This window comes from Adiantum capillus-veneris, chromosome 6 (assembly GCF_014529385.1).
Source record: "Adiantum capillus-veneris isolate H3 chromosome 6, ASM1452938v2, whole genome shotgun sequence".
Classification (NCBI taxonomy): Eukaryota; Viridiplantae; Streptophyta; class Polypodiopsida; order Polypodiales; family Pteridaceae; genus Adiantum; species Adiantum capillus-veneris.
Window position 1 is genome coordinate 94,397,755 of NC_140936.1, and position 8,949 is coordinate 94,406,703.

Below are 8,949 nucleotides of genomic sequence, written 5' to 3' on the forward strand. Positions count from 1 at the left end.
TTCGCATAGTTCGTAGTTCACTTATGCTTTTGCCACCTGTCAACTGCAATAAAGAACTATTTATCAATTTCCATTGCATACCTCGCTGTTAGGAAGCAACTGTCCTCAGTTGCTAAAATAAGAATCTGCAAACCATACTTGTCAAAAACAACGGTCAACATTCTGTGTCAAGAATATCATGTGTCAAAAGGAAAATTCATAAACTTAAACAACTGAATTTTCTTATGCTTGTTATCATCCACATACTGCATATTTTAGTGTCCCATACCACGAGTATACACTATATCCTGATGTATGAGGATATGATTGGTCACATTCATCGTTCAATGATCAATTCTCATAATTTTCAAGTCCAAATTTATAAACATTATCGCGACACAAAATCATCACAGACCAAATCCAAATCCAAGTCCAATCGATAAACAATGTCGCGGCGGGACATCATCATAGACCATCCATTTTCTTTCCATGGTTTGACTTGCTTTCAATCCTGCTTGCAATGGTTCCAAAGCTACATTCATGGGCTCATCAATTTAATCCACAGGTATGTAAAGTGTGAGCTTTGTCCTAAGGTGTGAGTCAAGGAGAGGAGAGTGGATTTATCCCACATACTGTGGAGCAAGGCTGTAGAGCTACTTAAAGCTCATTTCTTGAATGAATAAACAACAACTCATTCTGCACTACATGTTTGTCTATGGTGAGCTTGTGCTAAGCTAAGTCAATACTCAAGATTGTGTTTATGAGTCCAAGCTAATCCTATCTTGAAACCTAATTCACTTGAGTGATAACCTTGCTTACACACACTCACACACTTGCACCATGTTTCTCTTTCATCCACCATAGCTAGCACGATCCAAATCCTAACAAGGCAATGAACCACTTGATTTTGGTTTTGGTTTTTTGAACTCTATCGAAGTTGATATGTTATTTCCGGAAACAACCTTGGAGCTTTTTTCTCAATTTTTGTTCTCTATTTCTATTTTCTAAGCTCGTAATGACGACATCTCCTTCTCTTGGAGTCTTGAAAGGATTTTTTATTACTTTTTGATTCATTTGTAGTGTTTTGTTATGCTTTTTGGCTTGCGCCCTTGTAATTATTGTGAATGGAATTATTGATTCATTGTCAAAGGAGGTAACTAGCAAGACATTGATAAGTTTTACCACCATTTTTCCTTTGTTCACTTATTTCCTAGGACAATCTCAAGATAATGACCCCTTTTCTTGCTGCATTGCATACAATAAGCCCCAATTGGCTTGGCATTTTTATCAGGTTTTGGAAAATCATTTCTCAATGATTATTTGATCCATAATTATGAAATTTTCCTCTTGATTTAGGCATAGGTTTCAGTATGGGTGGCCTAGCCCCTTGGTTGGCAATGCAGTACATAGATATATGCTTCTAGACGTGCCTGATAAATTGGATAAGCAATGGGAGATTGTGGTTAAAGATATCAATCTTCCTCAGCTACCATGGTAGATGTACTAGCTTCATTGTATGGTGTAACTGGTACCAAGGGTTGCTCATCCACTTTTCCCTCAAAATGCATATACTTAACTGGTATTGCATTTTTCCTACTAGTGGTGGTTGTTGACCTAGTACTGGTTGTGGTCTCTCCATAGCCATAGGTGGTTTTTGTGTTTGGCCCATGTTAGGTGGATACCTATGTACATTGGTTGTCCATGTGGTCTCATTGGCATGTACTGGGACATTCTCATCGTACTTTGGTCGGTAAGAATACTCATTTGTCTCATGGTTTGTTCACTTGCCCTCAATATCACACCATTTAGGTGGCCTTGTTGGTCCCATAGGTTGCCCTTGTGGTGGACCTTGTCCTAGTCCTCTCACTTGTATTCTTTGCATGTTGCTTATCATGTCATTCATCCTCTTGAGCATGTCCTCTATGGCATTTAGAGGAGTTGCCACAATTAGTACTACTTGAATTGGCACAGTAGTTGCGATCCTCACTTTGAGTGTCTCTCACAATGATTTCTTCATTGAAAATTTTGTAATTGTCTCCTAAGTCTATTGTGTCAGGCATGCATGCTTCCAAAATTGTGTGTCTTTTGCTATAAAGCATAGCATGCAATTCTTTCTTGTGTAGACCGTCAAGAAATAAGAATACAAGTCTCTCCTTAGATGGAATTTCCAACTCTATGCATCTATCAATGTGCTAATTCATTCTACTCACACAATCTCTCACAGATTCGCCTTGTTTTGTTTTAAAGCTATAGATTTTGTGTTATCCTGCTATGCTTAATTCCCATTTTTTAACAAGCAGCAATAAATATCTTAGCCAATGTAGTTAAGTTTATAATCGATCTAGGAGGTATGGTCTGAAACCAAATCGAAGCTTCTCCTTATAAGGTCATTCTAAATTTATCAAATTGAGTATGGAAGTCAGAAATCCTCTCTACTCTTAGCACTTGTCTGAAGCTTGCTAAGTGGTCATATGAATCCTAGATCCATTTTATTTTTTGACCCATTTTTAAAAATTTGTCGATGTGACTCTTCGATTATACTCAACACCTACTCTAGTAGCCGGTGGTTCTCCATCTAAGCCTTCAAACCAATTTCCAAGGTAGTGGTGATTCATGTAGCCCTTTATTGGTTCTAATGTCACCCGATTTCCCTCTATTTAAGTGGTTTTTTCCCCCTCACCTAGTTTCCATCCCTAAGGTGAGTTCCATGGGCCGTACTACCCTCTTGATTAGCCATACTACCAAACAATCTTTCTATTGACCCAACTTTTTGATTTGTTTCAGGTCCCATTCCCATTATCACATTTTTGATCAAATAGCCTTGGTATTTGATATATTCTACCTCTCTTGGAGTCATAACAAAATTATTGTTTAAAAAATCCTAAAAAGGTGCATAAGGATATTTGTTGATTCTCTTATTTCTAATTTTGAAAATATACATGATCTTTAAAGGTGCAAAGTGTCCTGGCTTGTCATGAGCTGTCCACAGCAAGTATCTAGAATTTTTTTCCTCTCAACAATGGACTCTTAGTCGTGGGTTATCATTGGGGATGTGCTGTAGAGGCTTAGTGCATGCTTGGTCATAGCCTTCCAACTCAAGTACTAGTGGTCCCTTCTTGGTGGTCTTGTTTAGAATTAGTGTGAATCCACATTTGTCTTGGACAGTGTCAGGATTTACAACTTTCAAGTATTGCATCCCATTTCTATCAATGTAGAAGGTTTTCTACTTGTTGGCTCTAACCTCCTCTTCAAACTTAACACTATGTTCATCAAATCGAACCGTGTATCCTCATTAGGATCCAAATAAATTTGAGCCCCATGAGTATTGGTCTAGAAGCTTAACATATGGCTAACCATAGCGAGGTTCCCAACACCTGAATGGGTGGCGATGGAAGACATGTATGAGGTCGAATCAAAATAAGTATTCGGATCTTCAACAATAGTCCCTAGGGGTCCCACTTGGTTGATACTCTGTTCAGTTGACACTCTGCTATCAGTTTCTTGGTTAAATCTCTAATTTGCTAGTGCACGGCCTGATCTAAGGTACATAAAAACTGACAATGTTTAATGGAATTGAGTACCTCATGAATGTTTGATCCAATACCAACCCAATATAGATGTCAAAATTCTTCATTTCTGAATTATCTCTTAGTTCTTGTTTGATTTCGGTAAGTCTTGTAAAACCAAACACTCTACTAGTCAAAATATGAGTTTCAAATATCCTTAGATGGGCTTCCAATTTCTTGCTCCTATATTGTCTTAAAAATCTAGGGTCTATCAGCACCACATGCATGTACAATGAATGATGGTAAAAAATACTTTCCCAAATTGAAGAAATAGCCAAAGGACTAATCTGCAACCTACAATTTTTGTTAAGTTAGGTTACTACTAGCAAAAAGTGTCCAAATGACTCCAAATTTTATAAGCTACTTATGCAATAGGTGATCTACCCTTGGCAACCAAAAAAATGTTAATTCTTTCTCTAGTTGACATGAGATAATAAGTGTGATTATTATCTACTAAGCCAAAAAGATTTTTTTTGCAATTTTGATGATATCCATTGATTAAGGATGTGATCAAAGATTTTTGAATCAATTTTTAACAAATTTGGACAAGTTTTGTACAAATGCTCACTAGTTTCAATAGTTTGCAGACATTGATACAAAACAAGTTTCAATTTCAGTTAAAGCTACTCTAAATCACTGGAAATTTGGCACATGCACTCTATTGCTATTATTGATCAAGGTTCCTTCAATAAAAGCTCAAAAGTTTTGTGTTTTGAAGCAAGAGAGAATAATCGCGCAATTATTATCTCTTGACCTAAAATGAATACTTTTTCCAAGTTTCACGACACATCCTAGTTGTACACACTATGAATAGGTCCCTTGACAAGTTTCATGAAGTTTGGATCAATGTTCAAGGTTTTTAACCCCCTTTTTGTAATTCCTATTGGTCTCCAAAGAAAATTGGGCATAAATAGCAATCATTGACACCATATTTGAAACATAAGCTCAATTTTGAAGCTGCACAATTATTATCTATGTATCCGAATTTGCATGACTTTCAACTTTTTAGGGTTCCCATAGTTAGTACAAGGTCTGTCAAGAAGTTTCAACAAATCTAACAAGTTTTGATGTATGTGCCTTCACTTAACAGTTAATCAAAGACAAAAGCAAATATGGCATCAATTTCCAACGCAAATGAAATCAAAACTTCTTATAAACCAGGCCTGATCCAAAAACTCAATTTCAGCCTCAAAGAAAGAAAGCAGTTATTATCTTCTAGCTTGAAATTACACTTTTTTAAAGTTAGATGGGGTGGACAGGTCTTTTACACTGGATTTCAAGCACTTTTGGTTTTAAAAAAGGCAAATTTGCATGCAGATATCACAATGGAGATAATAATCTCTATTTTTGTAGATCTTTGAAATTTTTCAGATACAAGTTTTAGCTTACCACAATGCTCCTACAGCTTCCACATGATCAATTTTTTACTCGAAGCATTGTTTAGTGGCCTCTTAAAGTTACCTTATGAGTAACTTAAAGCTCTAAAAATTCAAAGAACAACTTGTTGATGATCTTTTGGAGGGTGAGATAAACTGAAAACCTACCATGATGATTACTTGACCTACTCCTAATCAAATCACAACATGCCTAGTGGAAAATTTCCACAACAAACACTGATTGTTTTTTTGTTTTTTTATGAACTGAGTGTTGAATTTTAGCAAAAAAAATCCTAATCTATGATTAAAAGGTCTTTGGCAAGTACAAGTACTTCCAAGTCACCTCTACATAGTTGAAGATGACACCCCTCAACTTGTGGTTTCTAAAAGATGATGTTTTTCTCCAGGTGAACCTAGAGGACGCAATGGACAATGATATCCAAGCACTAAGGTTTTTCCTAGTTTAGGTCCCTTTGTCCCAATAACCGTGCCACATGTCTGGTGGGTTGCCAGGCCTCATTTTATTGTATTGCAGATATAGTGAGAAATTGAAAATATGTGAGATGTAGCTGACATGACTAGTGCATGGAGGATACAAAGGGTTGTTAATCTCTTGCAAAACACACTCAATCCTAATCTATTCAAATGCAACACTCAATTGTATGTTAGAAAAGAAATCTAGTCACACATTGGCAAGCAAATCATGATAGTGTACTAAGTTACCAAGCTCCAAACTGTACCAAACTTGTAGGATAAGTAGTCAAGGTCTAGACACACAAGCTTAAGGCCTCAAATCCACTTTTTGACCACTTGCAAGAAAAAGAAGATCGATTCTTTTAGTAGGGCAGATTTGACTTACTTGGTTTTGGTCTAGATGCACCTAAAAGCTTAGCCTTGATGCTCCAATACCCCTTCTTTGATTAAAATACAATTTTTATGCCTAAAGAGTTGACTTATGAGCTAATTAGCAAGAGGCCTAGCAATAATAAATTCATAGAACCATTGCGAGAGACGTATGTTTTTTGCATAAAGCTTTTACCTGTAAATGCATATAAGTAGATGACACTCTAAATAGACAATCCACGAAGGAGATACAAGCATCTGAATATAGAGGGAGAGTATACAATGCTCATAGACAATGACATATGATCCATTATCCAAAGAACTTAAGGAGTTTTTACAAAAATTGGCTTAACCAAAAGGTTTCAAGTCAAAAATAAATGAATTCTAAGCCCATATGTGGCTAGAATCAAGCTGATACAAGCTAGAAGCATGACCCTTTCTGTTAGGCTTACAATTACACATATAAATTAAAAAAATGACAACTTACATAAATCAAAGGCTACGAATGTCCAAGTTGTTTGAATGAATAGAAAAAAGTACAATAGGGCTCATAGGTTAGCCATGCCATTAAGCATCTTCTATTTTGATTATTAGACTATTCATTCTTGTGTTGATGCCAACCTTTATGGGCAAATTCCTATTTTTTGGGCCCAAAGTGAAACTCATCTATTTTGTTTGGGACATAGGGCTTTGCCCTATGACCCTTTCTTGGTTATCTCATTTATATTTTGGTGTTTATCCTCTCTTGTTGTGTTGATGCCTATGCGGTAGATATTCATGTGATGGTCAAATGGAGTCATGTGATGCCTAGGTGGAAACGTTTTTCTATACATGGACCCAAATGCACCCCCTTCTTTGTAGGGTTTGACCCACTTTGTAGAGAGGATGGTTTTTCCAAGATGACATCTCTCTCCTATGTAAGGAGCAAGTTTGTCATCTCTTAATGCAAAGCTACTATTATTTTGGTTTTGTATCTTGTGTGCCATTTTGTACTCTCTTCATCATGACTACCAGTCTAATTAATCCTCCATAGACTCAAGTACCCATAGGGTAATTAGCACTTCTTGATCACACAATAGATTCTAGTAACTTTCTCCTAGTCATTCATCTACCTCTATTTATCACTTCCAACTTCTAATTATAGAAAATTAGTTAGTGTGGGCATGTTCTCGAGGTCAATTTGTATGCATCTATAGGAGCAGGACCATGGAGCATAGATGCAAATCATGGATCCCATGCACACAGCACATCGTAGGCCACACGAGATCTAAGGAGGCCTAGTCGGCATAGGGGTGTGAAAGCCCAACACACAATAGAATTGGGCACGCTTAGCTAGTGCCTCGAGCCAAGTGTGGATGATATGGTCTATATAAAGGAAACTCGTACAATTGGTGGAAATTTTATGCCAATGCTCCTATATCAGAGAGCTCTCAAGAGATCTCTTCCAAGAGGCATATGCCTCAGGTTGTCACAATTACGCCATATGTTAGAGCAATACCATGGAGTATAGATGGTAGGCATATATAGTGTGCATAGAGTAAATGTAGGTACCATGTGTCAAGTATGGAGCCCACGTGATATCTCAGGAGGCCAATACAACCACTAGGGTGTGTAGCCTAGCACACCATAGGCATGCTCAATCAGTGTCCAGCCAAGTGTGGACAACCAGACCTATATAAAGGGGACTCCTATAGTTGGGTGGTGAGCTTATATTAGTGCTCTTGTGCTAGGAATCTCCTTGGAGAGCTCCTCAAGGTGTTTTGAGGTATAGGCGTAGGATGCCTTCATATTATGATCTCTTGCGCCCACTACCCCCCTAACTGATCAAGGTCTAATTAGTGTGGGGATTCTTAAATTTAGCACTTCAAATGAGCTTACTAATTCACCAATATTAATCTCTTTATGAGTGTATGTGCATCCTCTAATCAACTCATTAAGTGAGCATTAGCATTTAGTGTTGTCATACTTTCAAAGTGTGTGCATATGGTGATTATTGAGAGCTACCCATTGCACAATTTGAATTATCTTGGTCTCGCTCAAATAGGCCTTCGTTTACAATTAAGTACACTTATAAAAGTGCTTACCTCCTTGCACTGTGAATGTATGTGGATAAACCCTCAATTCAAATTTAATTGAAAACAAAGAACCCACGTGAGAAGAGCATGAAAACTTCATAATTAAATATCTTATATTTGTGTGTATGTATTCAATTACACAATTCATTTTTTGTTTTTTGCAAAGAACTTCTTGGGCTCTTTCAAAAAGTTCTTTTTAAAAGCTTTTCCTGATTGTAAGCATTTTACTTTTCTTCATTAAGGAAATAGCTTCTATGCTTGTGTCGCTCAAGGCCTCAAAAATATTGTTTGGCTGTTAGAACCTACAATAAAAGTTTCATAACATTTTTGCGTGCAGGCACTCACTGAGATTTTTTGACCAGCACATAGCCAACAAGGGCACACATAGAGATTTTGTAAATCAATAGTTTGTGTGGCCTCTAATCAACTTTACAACTAGCAATTTTTAATGCTATGCTTGGCATAAATGATAGCTCTCTTTTTTGAGTATCAACATGAACAACACGTCGGGATACAATATAGGTAGTATTTAAAGCTACTAGTAACGCCCATTGTTGGTGGTTCATGACTAGCTTTGGGTAAAAAACACGGCCCCTTTGGAGGTCAACTTGCATCTCAACAGCCTTTTTTTGCAATGTTGAAGACCTTGGCAAACTTGTTAGCTTTTTGCTGGGCCACAAATCAGTGGGGCAATGTGATAGACACTTATACTTTGGTTGCTCCAAAGGTAGTGTCTAAAGTTAACAAGATGAAATGGCTCGCATCAATATTTAAAGAGTTGGCACTACATGTACTGTTAGTCAACACCTTGTTTTTTGTAAGTTTTACATATGCACATAATCTAGTGTGACATAAGAATACATGAGCTTGCTTTAGTAAGCACATGTATACAACAAAGCAAATCTCTTATATAAGGCTAGCTAGCATGTTCCTTTAAGTGTAAGTATGTGTACCATTTGAGATGCTATGGATATATAATTAAAATCTAGTCTTAAGCAATTAGGGGGCCAACTTATTTTAAAATTTCTTTGGTTTTGGTTGTTCGGTCTCCCTCTCTTTTAGCGATGATAATTTGGGCTCTCATTTGTCCTCTCTATGCATTCTAGTGCC